The sequence below is a fragment of the Salvia hispanica genome, chromosome 1 (genome assembly GCF_029641045.1).
Source record: "Salvia hispanica isolate PSC_SH4W2 chromosome 1, Shi_PSC_v1, whole genome shotgun sequence".
Taxonomy (NCBI): domain Eukaryota; kingdom Viridiplantae; phylum Streptophyta; class Magnoliopsida; order Lamiales; family Lamiaceae; genus Salvia; species Salvia hispanica.
In genome coordinates, this window is record NC_142692.1 from 16838841 (window position 1) to 16853571 (window position 14731).

General features: G+C 37.1%; 2 long non-coding RNA genes across 2 annotated transcripts; one reads left to right on the top strand and one right to left on the bottom strand.

Moving 5' to 3' along the window:
* Positions 1–2397: 2397 nt before the first annotated feature.
* LOC125219701 (uncharacterized) lies at positions 2398–4327 on the bottom strand. The gene is made up of 3 exons (XR_016134557.1): positions 4199–4327; positions 4048–4113; positions 2398–2908 (listed from the first exon to the last, which is right to left on the bottom strand). It is a non-coding gene; the product is annotated as an uncharacterized LOC125219701 (long non-coding RNA).
* LOC148933344 (uncharacterized) lies at positions 4145–4856 on the top strand. Its single transcript, XR_016134556.1, has 2 exons — positions 4145–4284; positions 4547–4856. It is a non-coding gene; the product is annotated as an uncharacterized LOC148933344 (long non-coding RNA).
* Positions 4857–14731: the final 9875 nt, after the last annotated feature.

Genomic DNA, 14731 nt, shown 5'->3' on the forward strand with positions numbered 1-14731 from the left:
TACTTGGGATATTTTTATATTTGAGTCACTTTTTAGCCAAATATTCCTCACCTACCAAAGAGCCTACGTTACAACCGAAAAGAAAGACCTTTCGGACTTTTGATGCTTAATCACATTGAGTAGAGGAGGGATTAGACTTTGAGCAAGCCTATGGTAAACTTTGCATGATGCATGATTTGAGTGATTTACACTTTACCTTTATACACTTTGAGAGTGAGAGAAAGAACACTTCCCATCGTTGGAAGTTTGCCACATGTGAGTGCTTGAATTCAAGGTGTTCCACGAGTTAGTAATGAAAGTGCACTATTAAGCCTTGCTTGATTTGATTGTGTTAATACATGCTTAATCTATTCTTTCATCTTTTGAGGCAATTATGACGTCTAGTCCTTGTGCATTCCGTGCGTCTATTCTTGTGTCTTTAGTGTTTTGTTCGAGGACAAACAAAAATGTAAGTTTGGGGGAGTTGATACGCCCGGATTTTGCACTGTTTTAAGGCCATTATTTGGTCCGTTTTTGTTATCAAAATCACTCTACATGTCCATTATTTGCATATTCTATACATTTTGGTATTTTGACGTATTTTGTGAGAAATGTGCATATTTGAGCCGAAAAGGGGAGTAAAAACGCATAGTCTGAAAATCTGGAGTCAGACGGCGACCAGCGACCGCCGCGAAGTTGTACGGCGACCGCCGGCGCCCGGCGGTCAAAGCTATGTGGCGGCCCGCCTCGGAAATTTACGCTAGGATAAGAGTCTCGCCCGGCGACCGCCGGAGGACATGTGGCGGTCCGCCACCGAAGGGTCAGAGTCTCTGGACTCCAACGAGGCGACCGCCGGCCAAGGTGCGGCGGCCCGCCGGAGAAAGGCGGCGAATCCGACCAGCCCTAGATTTGCTCCAAGATTTACCAAATTTTGAAGATCTTTTCCTTCTATGATGAGGAATAATCTTCCCCTATAAATAGGACCTCAAGCTTCATCAAGAAGAGAGTTTTTTCGACACACAACAAGAACACATTCATAGAGATCAAAAGCTAGAGTACTTCAATTGTGCAAGGAGTTGAAGAAGGATTTCAAGAACATCAAGAACGACAAGGATTCAACCTACGGGGTTTTATTTGCTTTAGTTTTATGTTCAAATTGTTTTCCCTTCAATCTATGTTTTTAGTTTATTCAGTCATGTGTAACTAAACTCATAGGATTCTAGGGATGTGTTAGTAGCAACTTTGGTTATACAATTCCGTTTTCTATTTAATATCCGTTTTGTTTTTACTTTGTTTCTTCCCTAAGTTAATCATGATGCTTCATAATTGAGTGACACAATTATGTATGATTCAATACAACTTGCTTCATAACTGTGACAGAGTTCTAGCGAGTTAGATCCACTTAGTAGACACTACAGTTAGCTTCCTTTAATACGGCACTGTTAATTGAGAGTGAGGACTTTTCAAGGGTCTTAGGAGCTTTTTGGAGTTACGTGTTAGGATTGACAACCCTAATGTTGTAATCAACGTTTGTATCGCATGAGCATAAGCTAGGTGACTCGTCCTTTCAAAGTATTAACTGTGCTAGGGTATTGTACTTTGGAATTTGTATAACCATTAAAGCGAAAGCACATCCCTTGAATTCCCCTTATCTCTATACTTTTCTCTCCGTGATTTGCTTGTTTTTAGTTGTTTACTGTTTTTAATATTTACTGTTTTCAAAAAGTTTCCAATAATTCTTGCTTCTCCAGATAGTAATTGAGTTCTATAGAAGATAGACACTTTGTGTACATCTTCCCCGTGTTCGATACCCGGTACTAACCTTTTGCTATACTATACCTACTCTGTATACTTGCAGGTATTTATAGTGCAAATAAAAAGTGCATCAACGCTGACACACGGTCTACCATAAGTGTACACTAATCCAAGTAGGGTTCGCGGCCCTACAAGGACCCGAATTCGATTTGAATAATAAATGGCAAAAGTCATATCAGATAGGCACGTTAAAATTTAACAAGGCATGATAAACACAAATTTCATTCTCATCTATAAAAGCATTTAGGACAATGTCCTTATTTAAAGAAAGACCACCTCGAGTGCTTAATCTGAAATTATATCATTTCCCTTGCGATCACAAATCACTTGCGAGATATCACCTTTGGAATTTTAAAATAACACATAGATCAACACAAGGAATCAAGATAAAATAAGATGCATGCATCTTAAGGTTTGAATTATTTTTATCATCGATTACGAATTTTCTCCGATTAGAAACTTAATTATTTTGGTCGCCCAAAGCGTCGCGCACATCCCCAACAAAATTTGCAAAGAAAACATTCGATGCACAAATATTTTAATTAGCTCCATTAAAAGAATATAAGTAACATCCCATTAAGGGTATGTTTGATACCTTAGAAAAGCCAAGAAAATGACCCATTTTCTCATCTTTACCATTGTTTGATACTTACTGAATTATGGAAAAGAAGCTCGCGAATAACTCGGCCCGTAAAGGCCCACGAGTGTATGCCAGTGTTTCTGAGGAAACTTATCGGTGCTGCGATGGAGGTTTACTTTCCAGCCTCCATTTGTAAATCAGGAAACAAAATGTCTTCCAATTTTAGCCCTCTTCATTGAAATGAAAATGCCTTCCAATCAAGAAACGAAAATGCCTTCCAATCAAGAAACGAAAATGCCTTCTAATATCATACTCAATCATTGCTTCTCTTCCATCTTTCACTTCCCTTCTTCTCTTTGATTTCGTTTAGATCTACAACACCACAATCTTCTCTTCCTTTCTCTCTATGATAATCGGTTAGATTTGCAGCACCACTCCATCTTCTCTTCCTTTTTGCTCTTTGATTTTCCATCTGAATTGCAGCACTACTGCACCCTCTCTTCCCCGTTTCTCTCTGATTTTCGGGAATGGAGGCTGCACCACACCACACACACCAGTTTAAGACATCAATTTCAATTACCACGAATTTATTTCACTAAATTGCCTTCCTGTTTTTGTGCAGCACCACTCTAGAAGATTTATTCACACAATCGATTATTTTTCTGCATCCTTGAAGAACTCTATTTCTGTCAATTGGTGGAATTACAAACATTGTAGGTAAACCCTAATTTCAAGACTCCAATTTGTGTTTTTTGGGTTCGTTTTTTACTGGACTATCATGGTTGAACCTTGTTTCATGTTTACAAAAAATGATTGAAGGTTTGGTACAGCCCTATTCTCTGGAAGATTTATGGGCACAATTGAAGGTTTTCTGCATCGTTGAAGAACTCTAATTCTGTCCATTGGGGGAATTGTAGAGACTTGCAGAACCTGGATGTAAAAATTTCGCCTGCAGTCTTCGAGCTGTTGTTGGGGAAGAAGAAATGCAGAGAATATTTCTTGGACTAGGCATATTGTGTTATGTTGGATAAAATAAAAAAAAAATTAAAGGCAATAATGTCTACACAGTGAATATTCAATTCTTCTGGTGGTGTATCAAACATGTGGTGAATTTTAAAAACTTAAAAATCAAGAAATACATTACTACATAATTTGGTTTATTTTCTGATTTTGTTTCTTCTCTTGGATTTTCCAACTTGGGCTATCAAACATACCCTAAGAATAAAAACATACTCTCCTATCCAAAACCAAAATACACAAACCCATGGCCATAACTCCCATCAAAACTACACGTACCCAATTCATTTCCCTCAAAAGTCAAATATTTTAAAAGAATAAAACAATTTGGAATCCAAAACTCCCATTCAACAAATACCGTCGGCTCCCCTTCTCCAACAACTCTCTCTTCTTTCCAAAACAGAAATCACCCAACAAGAAATCTCGAAATTTAAACACCCAAGTTCAAAGAGCCAACTGTCTCTCCAAATCGCCGCTGTCGTCACCCCAAAATCCGGCGAAGCACCGCGCCTCCCCGAAGATGAGTTCTTAATTTGATTTCATGAATTACAGTTCAATTCTTCAATTTAGATTGTTAGAATTATCGATTTGCTTCGGTTACTGGTTCCATGAGATGCACAAGTATGGAATCGGATTTGGGTGGGGAAAGTGTATACCTTCAATTTGCGGATGGTAAATGAACAAACGATGTCCTCCTCCCTCAAGTTTGGTTTTCGATTATTCTATCACAGAGAAGCAGTTTTGAAGGTTTCAATTAGCAACAATTTGAGAATCGCAAAGTGGAACGTAGTTGGGACAAAAATTTACCGCGATTGAGGATTGAGTTGGGAAGAACAGGAATGAAATTGGCGTCTCCTTCGCTATTCCCTCCTCTGCCGAATTGTTTCACAAAGGCGAGTAGTTCAAAATTCTCAATTGTGGAGTGTGTTGTATGTGGCGCATGAGAGTGGTTAGGGTAGAGGGGTGATATAATAACCGTGACTTGCAGGAGTAATTTTTGGAGATTGATTTCAATTGATTGTGGTTGAATATTTGGAAAGATTTCCCCTGCAGATTGCAGTGAAGAATCGTGAGAGAGGGGGTGCATAATGGGTAATTGATTCCATAAATTAATTGGGATTGACTAATATTATTTCTTTGGGATTTCATTTGCAGATTAAATGGAAGAAGAGGAAAAACGCTTAAGGGAAGAGGAGGAAGATCTCTGCAAAATATTTATTTAAAAAAAAAATAATTTGTAACCAAGGGAAGTCTTGGTGATCAAGACAAGGAATAGGGATTTAATTAAAATTGATTTGGGGATCGGCACTGGTATTTTATTTAAATTGTGTAGCCCACAATTTATTCTTTGCAATAATTGATTTGTTCAGTATCTATTGTACCCAACACGGAATTGAGTCTAATAAATACTCCCTCCGTCCCACTAAATATGCAACATTTGGGAATCGGCACGGGTTTTTATATAGTGTTGTTTTGTGAGTAAATGAAGAGAGAGTAAAGTAAGAGAGATGAAAAAGTAGAGATAGAGATGTTTCCATTTTAGGAAACGTTTCATTTTTAATAGGACAAACTAAAAAGGAAAACATTTTATTTCTAATGGGACAGAGGGAGTATGTTTCATGGAAAAGAATTATTTATATATACACAAAAGTAATTTCGTCAACGCATATTTAAACCCTAAATCCAATTAGGTCACAAGAATATCAAATATTCATTTCACTCTTCATTTAATCCACAGACTACAAAGCATTAAAAGCATTAAATGCAAAAAAAATTTACGATTCGAAAATTAGGGTTCAAAAAGTGGGGCGTTACATCCTACCCACCTTAACAAAAATTTCATCCCGAAATTTGCTACGCTCAAGTGAAAAGTTCAGGGTACAATTCATTCATCACGTGGCGTCTTCGTCGCATGATTTCTCCAAAGCACTTTTACGCAAGATAGATCTATTGCTCATATGTGGTTGCAGAGATCAAGCCATAGCCTTTCCTGAGAGTCTCGTATCAAGAACTCAGAAATTAATCAAATAGTCTTACTTGGATAGAAGCGGATTTCCATATGAAAAAAACACTATTGAAAGTGTCTTTAATTTAGAAGATCTCCAAAATGACTCAAGAAAATAGAATGAGCCATTATTTTCGTAGGCAAAGGAAATAGTGATGCATCACCGGCAAAATGCGATTTAATGAAAAAGGAGGTTCATCGAAAGGAATTTCTGAGAATCCAAGTAAGTATTGTTGATTAAACTCATGATTCTAGCTACAGATGTGGCACTCCTTCGTTTGTCCCTCGCAAGCCCGAACATGGTAGAAGCATTATAGGAATTCTTAGATTCCAAGTAGAGATTCCTTGTGTCGTTACAACCGATAAATGTTTTGATGATCGTATCTTCAAAGTATTATTGGCATGTCATAACGTCATTTTCGAAATACATTGCAATCTTCCTAGTGGTATTAAGGTGTCATAAGAGTCGTCATATTTTTGCCGCGTCGCCGCTTTGGCATGTTATGCAAGACTACATAATTTTATTAGATCATAGGTACGATCTCGCCGTTGTAGGGATACACCATGGTTTGAAATATTTTTTTTTGTTTGTTCTATCACTCGGGAAAGTGATATTCAGTTGTCAACTTATCTCTGAGTTCTAACACGTTCAGTCTAGCTTACATCTTAGGCACTCTATATTTTCAAGCATAGTTTAAAGTCTCATACTTCAACATATTTCGATCAATACTTAAACGATATTCATATACCGCGTAATTAAACACGTTTATCCATATAAACAATTTGGCGTTCCATAGCATAACACCCATTGTATATTAATATATGCAAATAGTGACACTCAGTCAATCAATTATCCATGGAATCACAATTCATAAATCAGGCAGTTCATGTCCATTTGTATCATAATCACAAAATTGCAACTACGCACGCATCATACTCTACATTCCACAGATTCAGCATCATAAAATTTCAACAACATATGTATAAGGATTTTCGCCGTTCAATTAATCAACATGTATGTTTCTACAAAAATTTTTGCAGTTCAAACATGTAACAACAATTCCCTGCCTCAAGCAATACGATTCACATTCACACTTCCATATCCATCACATTCAATCACCATCATGCTTCATGATTAAACAAAAAACATTTCATATTCACATAGTGTTTCCTGTTTCATATCTCACAACATTTTCCAAAAGCCATAATATTTACTTTAAATTTCCAATAGGCCCAAAATTGCTATTTTCACAGGGATAACGTTTTCCCATTGCACTTCTAGAAATGTAGGTATTCATTCCAAAAATCACAAAAATATTTTTACCTTTTCTTCAGTGGTTGGGCATGACGAGTTGTGTTGTTTAGCCTTAGACAGAGATCTATGGAAAATTATGAAGAAAATAGAGTGTATTTTCTGTCTCCTTTATTCTTATATTTATTTTAAGTAACATATTGGGCCCAGACAGAGATCTATGAAAGGTTTTGGATATGGGCTCCCCAATTAGCTTTTTACTAATTAAATTTTGAACCCCAATTTAATATAAGCTTTTAATTGGAATATTACGAGCAGCCACTACAAAAGTAATATTGAACTCCCCATTGAAATCCGAAATTATAAGTAATCCGAGTTTCCATTGCTTGTCATTTATTTCCCGTGCTTAAGATAGAAACATCAATTAATTAATTAGTGTCTGCTATAGAGTAATCAAACTCCAACTAGCTAGGTTCCGAATAATAAAACTTTATTTCGAGCTTCTCTTGAGGATGTTATCAAACGAGACTCAGCTCACACACGATTCAATATAATAGCAATCCTAGCACCGCTAGATATAAATCACCATTACCCAATATACCAAGATTATTAGGTTGCGAAAAACCCGCACCATTTGGTAAGTCAAAGTAGTGCATAATCAATATCGTATGCTCAATGCTAACGTACATTGATTAAGAAACAATAATTATCAAGACCTCGTCTTTCAGTAGATAGCATAAAGACTTGTCTCGTTGTTAGATCCAATTCAATGCTATACCACACCAATGTCATCTTATTTCAGTAAGGTTAGAAATATACGGACTGACATTGCAACCTTTCACGATAGGTAGTCTAAGCCTATCTGGGTTGTGAAATTCTTATTTTTCTTTGTTCAGAACTGACCGTATTACCTTAAAGTAGACGACGCCCATAACCGGTCTACTAAAACAAAGACTTAGACTTTGTTAAGTTACTTATACATTCAAACATGCATTAAACATTCATTAAATGTAAAACATAAGAACAGTATGACAAAAATAAACTGTTTTATTCCTTGAAAAATAAAATAAGAGTTTTTACAGTATTCAATCACTCGAAAGGTGATTTCTATTATACAAACTCTAACATGTAAACGACACCATTGTAAGAAGAGTAAATGCCTAAAGCTGTAAGTGTTGGAAAAACAAGTCATAAAACAGCCGTCCATTACTTATTGTATTAGAGTTCCTAGAACTCTTTTATTATGGTAGATTTCCTAGTAGTGTAGAGTTCCAATATTGTATTTATTGATGTAGTTGGGGAGCCTCAAATATACCTATAAATACTAGGATAATGAGGCATCTCAACACACAAGAAACATTTACAGAAATAAGTCTCTACTTCTACTTCCATATCCAAAATGCCTTTTCAATCTTCAAATATCTCTCTCGATTACCATCTTTAAGATGGTATCAGAGCAGGAAACCAACAAAAAAACCTCCAATGGAGGTAAACCAAATATACACTCTCGAACTATTGATCGAGACAATTTCAAATCTAATTGATTTGTACAAATCCAACACAAACCAAAGCCAAAATTCCTACCTGCAGAAGAACCTCAGCGTGGGATCGAAATGCACTGCTGCAGCAACACATGCGAACAGCCGAAGGAGTAACGTGTCTGCAGCTCCACCTGTCACAGATAACAGCGTCGTCGATGTCGGCGGCAGAAACAGCAACATCAGCCGACGTCGGCAGCAGCATCCTTCACAGGCTGAAGAAGCATCGGAGGCGGCGGCGACGACTGAAGCAGCGGCGGCGGCGCCTGAATCAGCGTCGCAGGCGGCAGCGGCTGAAGCAGCGGCGTCGTCGGCGGTGGCTGAAGTAGCAGCGTCGGCGGCGGCAACGGCTGAAGCAGCGGTGTCATCGTCGTCGGTAGCGGTTGAGCAGCGGAGAAGAAAGAAATTTGGGAGAAGAAGAAAGAAATTTGGGGAAATGGCCGCTTCACGATCTTGTGTGGAGTTTTCTGAAAAAAACCCCACACTTTGTAGAAAACCCCCCAAACTTATACACTCTCCCAGATTCGACCCCACTCCAAATATTTCTCTCAAAACTCCCCCCAAAAAATTCTAAAATTGTTAAAGCCACCTAAGCAAATTCAGAAATTTGCTAACCCACCCCAGTTGTCCGAAATATTATACAAAAAAAACACATCTATCCAAAAGGCCCAAATAACACCCCCAAGTCAAAAAAAATTTGAAAACAAACCCCAAATTTTTGAATTCCAACCCTCAATTACTTGTGCAAACATTTTCCAAGCCCTTGCGTACTCTTCATCCTCCAACATAGGATCCAAAGACTATCATTGGATCTTTGACTGTGGGGCAACCGACACCATATTCTTTGATGAGTTGGATTTCCTTGAAATTACTCACCAACTCTTCGCCTCTCGAACTGACTTTATGTTCCTTCATTATCCCACAAACTTTTGTCTGTCAGTCATGTAACAAGAGATCTCAACTGCAAATTGCTAATGCAACCTCATTTTTGCATGTTACAGGATATCAAGACTGGAACGATAGTTGGGCGTGGAACTGAGCGACATGGACTGTACTACGTAGATGAGATAGCCCAACAGAGTACTGCGATGCTAACTCACGGACTGACTGACAGACAGATTTGGCTCTTGCATCGCCGGTTAGGGCACTCATCCATATCATATCTTCGGTTACTCTTTCCTGAGTTAGTTTCTTCTACGCATGTTTTAAATTGTGAAACTTGTGTTTTGGCAAAAAGTCACAAACATTCCTTCAAATTAAACAACACTAGAGAAAAATCACCTTTTGCTTTGGTTCACTCTGATGTGTGGGGCCCTGACCCAGTAGCTGGAGGACAAGGTTTTCGATATTTTTTTGCTATTGATTGATGACTTTTTGCGTATGACTTGGATTTATTTTTTGAAAACAAAATCAGAAGTTTTTGAGAAATTTACTGAGTTCTATCGTCTTGTCCAAACCCAGTAGAACTCCAAAATTCAAATCCTTAGATCTGATAACGGGAGGGAATATGTGAAATCTAGGATGTCATCTTTCTTCACTGAAAAAGGCCTTGTCCACCAAACTTCGTGTGCATATACACCAGAACAAAATGGGGTAGCCGAGCGGAAAAATTGATATATCCTAGAAATCACCCGTGCCCTCCTCATTGAATCAAACATCCCAAAATCCTTCTGGCCAGAAGCCATCGCAACTACCGTCTATCTCCTAAATCGTCTCCCCACAGGGATCCTTAACTTCAAAACTCCTCTAGAGGTCTTCTCTTCCCAAAACTCGGTACCATCCTCCCTCCATCTTGATCCAAAAATTTTTTGGTTGTACCGTGTTTGTTCACATCCACAAACAAAACCGTAACAAATTCTCACCTTGTGCGTCAAATGTGTCTTCTTGGGTTATGGGAAAAATCAAAAAGGTTATCGGTGCTATGACCCTTCGACAGATCATATGTACACCACTATGAACCGCGACTTTGTTGAAAACGAATACTTTTATAGCCAATCTAGCGGTCAGGGGGAGAGTGAGTCAGAAAACTCGAGTAGTGACGCACTAAATTGGCTACCTTTTTGGAAAGAAACCATTCAGGGGGAGGGAGAGAACAACCAAACCAGCCAGCCAGACCAAAACCCTGTTATATAAACCATTCAGGGAGAGGGAAAGAACAACCAAACCAACCAGCCAACAAAAGAAGTTAGTGATGGGGTTTGGTGCCCCTTGCACAGCGGAAGACTTGTACAAAACAAATAAATCAGACGTAGGATCTATTTGACCGATTATGCGATTAATCAATTCACATGTTAAACAGATAATTGCATGCTAGAACGCAAATAATTCATGCTCAAAGAAAGTAAATCCTAAAACATGAATTCTACGGTTTAGAGTTACCGATTTTGATTCTCCAAAGAATCGTCGATTGCTCGCGCCTTCTCCACGTGATGATCTTCAATACTAGACCACGGATCTTCTGACTGGTTCCCGAACTGTATCTCGATATCAGGGTGGGCTGATCTTATCAAAATACTAGGACTCGAATAAAGAAGACAGAAGAAATCCTTTTGGGAAAAGGAGTAGAATTCGAAAATTCCTACAGCTGATGGGGCTGATATTTTCGAAAATTTCAGTAATGAAAATTGTGATAATTCTGTCTCCTTTATTCTCCTATTTATATTAAGTTCCTTTTGGGCCCAGACAGGGATCTATGGAAGGTTTTGGATATGGGCTCGCCCAATTAGCTTTTTACTAATTAAATTGAACCCACAATTTAATACAAGCTTATATTGGAATATTACGAGCAGCCACTACAGAAGTAATATTGAACTCTCCCCATCCAAATCCGAAATTACAAGTAATCCGGGTTTCCACTTTTATTATTTATTTCCCGCGCTTAAGATATAAATGTCCATTAATTAATTAATGTCTGCTATGGACTTAATTAATTAATATCTTATTAATTCCAAGAGTGGACTTAGCAAGAATCATTTATTTATTATTCATAGAGTAATAAAACTCCAACTGGCCAGTTTTCCGAATAATAAAACCTTGTTCGAGCTCCTCTTGAGGACATTATCAAACGAGACTCACCTCGTGCACGTTTCAACATAATAGCAATCCTAGCACCGCTAGATATTAATCACCACTACCCAATATATCAGGATTATTGGGTTGCGAAAAACCCGCACCATTTGATAAGTCAAAGTAGTGCATAATCAATACCGTATGCTCAATGCTAACATATGTAGATTAAGAAATAATATTTTATCAAGACCTAGTCTTTCAGTAGATAGCATAAAGACACGTCTTGCTGTTAGATCCGTTCAGTGCTATACCACACCAATGTCAAATTATTTCAGTAAGGCTTAGAAATATGCGGACTGACATTGCAACCTTTCACGATAGGTAGCCAAAGCCTATCTAGGTTGTGAAATTCTTCTTTTTCTTTTGCAAAGCATTGCATAGATCTGACCGTGTTACCTTAAAGTGGACGACGCCCACAACCGGTCTACTAAGCAAAAGACTTAGACTTTGTTTACTTCTTATGCATTTAAATGTTTGTAAAACATCTTATAAATGCACAAGCAAACACAATGTAATAATAATAGTGATTCTATTCGTGCGAGACTGCTCGAATAATACTGAATCAGGTTAAAAGTGGATTATAGAGTTTTACGTATACAAGCAAGATTCTATTCGAGCGAAACTTGCTCGAAACATGCTTTTCAGTATACCAAACCTAACAATCTCCCACTTATACTCAAAACATGCTTTCGAGTATACCCACTGCCAAAAACTCTCCCACTTATACACAAAGCAGGTATTGATTTTAGATATATCGAACTACCATTCATTTCACCATAATATCTGCTTGGTTGTTCTCTGATAATATCTTTTTCACCATAATGTCTTTGCTGCGTACTTGATCTTTAATTAATTTCATCCCCATATGTGATTGTTTAGCTTAATAAACTCGTGTGTCCCTTGAGTTAGCCTTCACTAGAGTAATCAAAAAATAATACTCATAGGCATACTCAAACTTACGATTAAAGCTATTAGGAAGATATTCCTAAGGTAAACACATATTCAGAGGATGACTTACTCGATCACTGATTAGTCATAAAACTAAGACAGTGTAACCCCAAGGACATTACATGAATGACTGGTAAACTAGAATATAGTTACTAGTCTTTCTCAAGCACTAGGGTATATTCATTACCTCAATCAAAATCCTTTGCCATGGTTATTATGATATATACTTGCTATGCAAAAGCACAACTAATATCAAACTTAGTACACACTATAGCATACATGAGACAACTATCTCCGAAACTAGTCTCATAATTCTTGATCTCACTAAGCGTCAAATGACACTTGACTAGAGACAAGACAATTCCACCTTGAAAGGTATAAACCTTTTCATGGAATTTCTAATGCTTAAATGTTCCAAGCAATGTGTAGATATAGGATTCCTAAGAGAATCTCAACATTCTTTCTAGCAATCTTAAAAGGACTTAGATGCTAAGAATGTAATTAGTTTCTCTTAAATCATTTATCTTTAACTGGGTAGACAACCAGTTTCCTACGCTAGATGCCAATCTTAGTTGTTTGCAACTTTTGTAGATTTCATCATCGTAGAGTACCAATAATACCATACATAATGCACTTTCAACTTCCTTGTGCTTACAACACTGTTAAGGACATAAGTCAAATTCCAAATATTTGATAATTTTGATAAAACACATATACTCTGATTTAGATGCTTGCCTAAGACCACGAAGGTCTATATAAGCTTCCAATCATGCGTTTCTTGCCCTTAATTACATATCCCATTAGAATGTTCTAGTAGATGATTTCCTCAAGACTTCTATTTATAGAAGGCTGTCTTGACAATCATAATACATACATTCTAATTTATGTAAGTTCTAATAGACAATAGGATCAAATAAATCCTGGCACAACGATAGCGAGAAGATAATTCTCTTTGGGCATAACCCATTGTCATTGTCTAGCCATTTGAGATCCACATTTACACTTGCAAAGATACTTGCTCCCACTGATTGACACAGCCTGTAGGTAATATTGCAAGTCTTGTAAAACATGTTGTCTATCTTAGATTGTAATTTGAAATCTATCACCTTTTCAAAGATGAATATCCAAATGAACCAATACTACATTGTAGTTAAAGGGATTATGTTCAAGTTAATCTAAGACCGAGTCTTACGACACTCTTAGACCCAAGAACTTGTTGTGTTCCAGTGGAACGCTCCCACTACGATATGGTTCTTACAATCTTAGGTACTGAAGTTGATTTTATTAGTGCAAAAGTTTCTAATGGTATGACTTCTTGGTAATGTGGAATATCTGATATCTCTCTCTTTATTTTGAGAGTTATCACGTTGTTAGGCTTTTGTAGTTCATATCTTGATCTTCATACAAGAATTATATCTTTGAAGATTACAGAACTTATAACAATACATCATTTGGGACAAACCTTAAAACATGCCTCAGTACTCAACTCCAATTTCTTGGACACTTTTCCAACACGTGTTGGAACAACATTACACCTTGAGATGTGCTAGACTAGAGTCGCTCTAGTCCACAACTCGTGTTTTGTAGAAGGTACTGATGTTGGTAGTTTCTTTAATGTTTATCCCATCAATGATAAGATTTTAATGAGTACAACTCATCACTTAATCAAACTTGTCTTAGAAAGACTTTGATTCCTTCTTACATAACTATCCCATTCATTAGGTGAATGCTTGGATTCGTTAATGGAGATTAGACTCCCACTACTGATCATAACCCTTTGCTCGTCTCCTTATGGTGTAAACCATTAAGACTTGCTAGTCTTTCTATGTTGCACTTCTATAAGTATTCTGAATCTCTTGAAAAATCAAATGATTCTAACTCAAAGTGCATTAAACAGACTTTCTCAACTGTCAAGCTATTTAACGAAATGTTAAAATCTTGATAGTCTAGATCAGTTCGAACAATTTCTAAGTATTTTCTTGGCCTTAAGACTAAGAGCAATAAATACTTTATCATTCAATGATTAAGAAGTTGATGTGTTGTTGAATACTCAACCTTGTCGCAATTATATTATTTTAATACTATGATGCCTTAAGCATCAACCATAAAACAATAGTTGAGCATTAATAGCTCCCACTGCAACAAAAACCTAACTGGATCAAGATCTCTTATTTAGAAGTTGCATTGTCATGTAAGTCATTGTCCTTCTATAAAATAGGTCAATCCAACTCACAAAACATCTTTACTCGCTTTAAACAAACTTCGATGACAATCCAGGCTCTCCCATTTCCATATCTAGTCTTTTGTTCAAATGAACTAGGACTTAAGAAAAATGCAGCCTTTATGAATTCGTCATCTATCATGTTACTTTCCTCTAACAGTAATATAACGACTATTATTCTGAAGATTTTCTACTTTTTAGCTAAACCTTCTTATAGTCATTCTTTATTACTTTAGGCGATGACTTGTGTCAGAAACTATTTGAGGATCTGTTGATCACTCAAAACATTCTGTCACTCTAGGATATT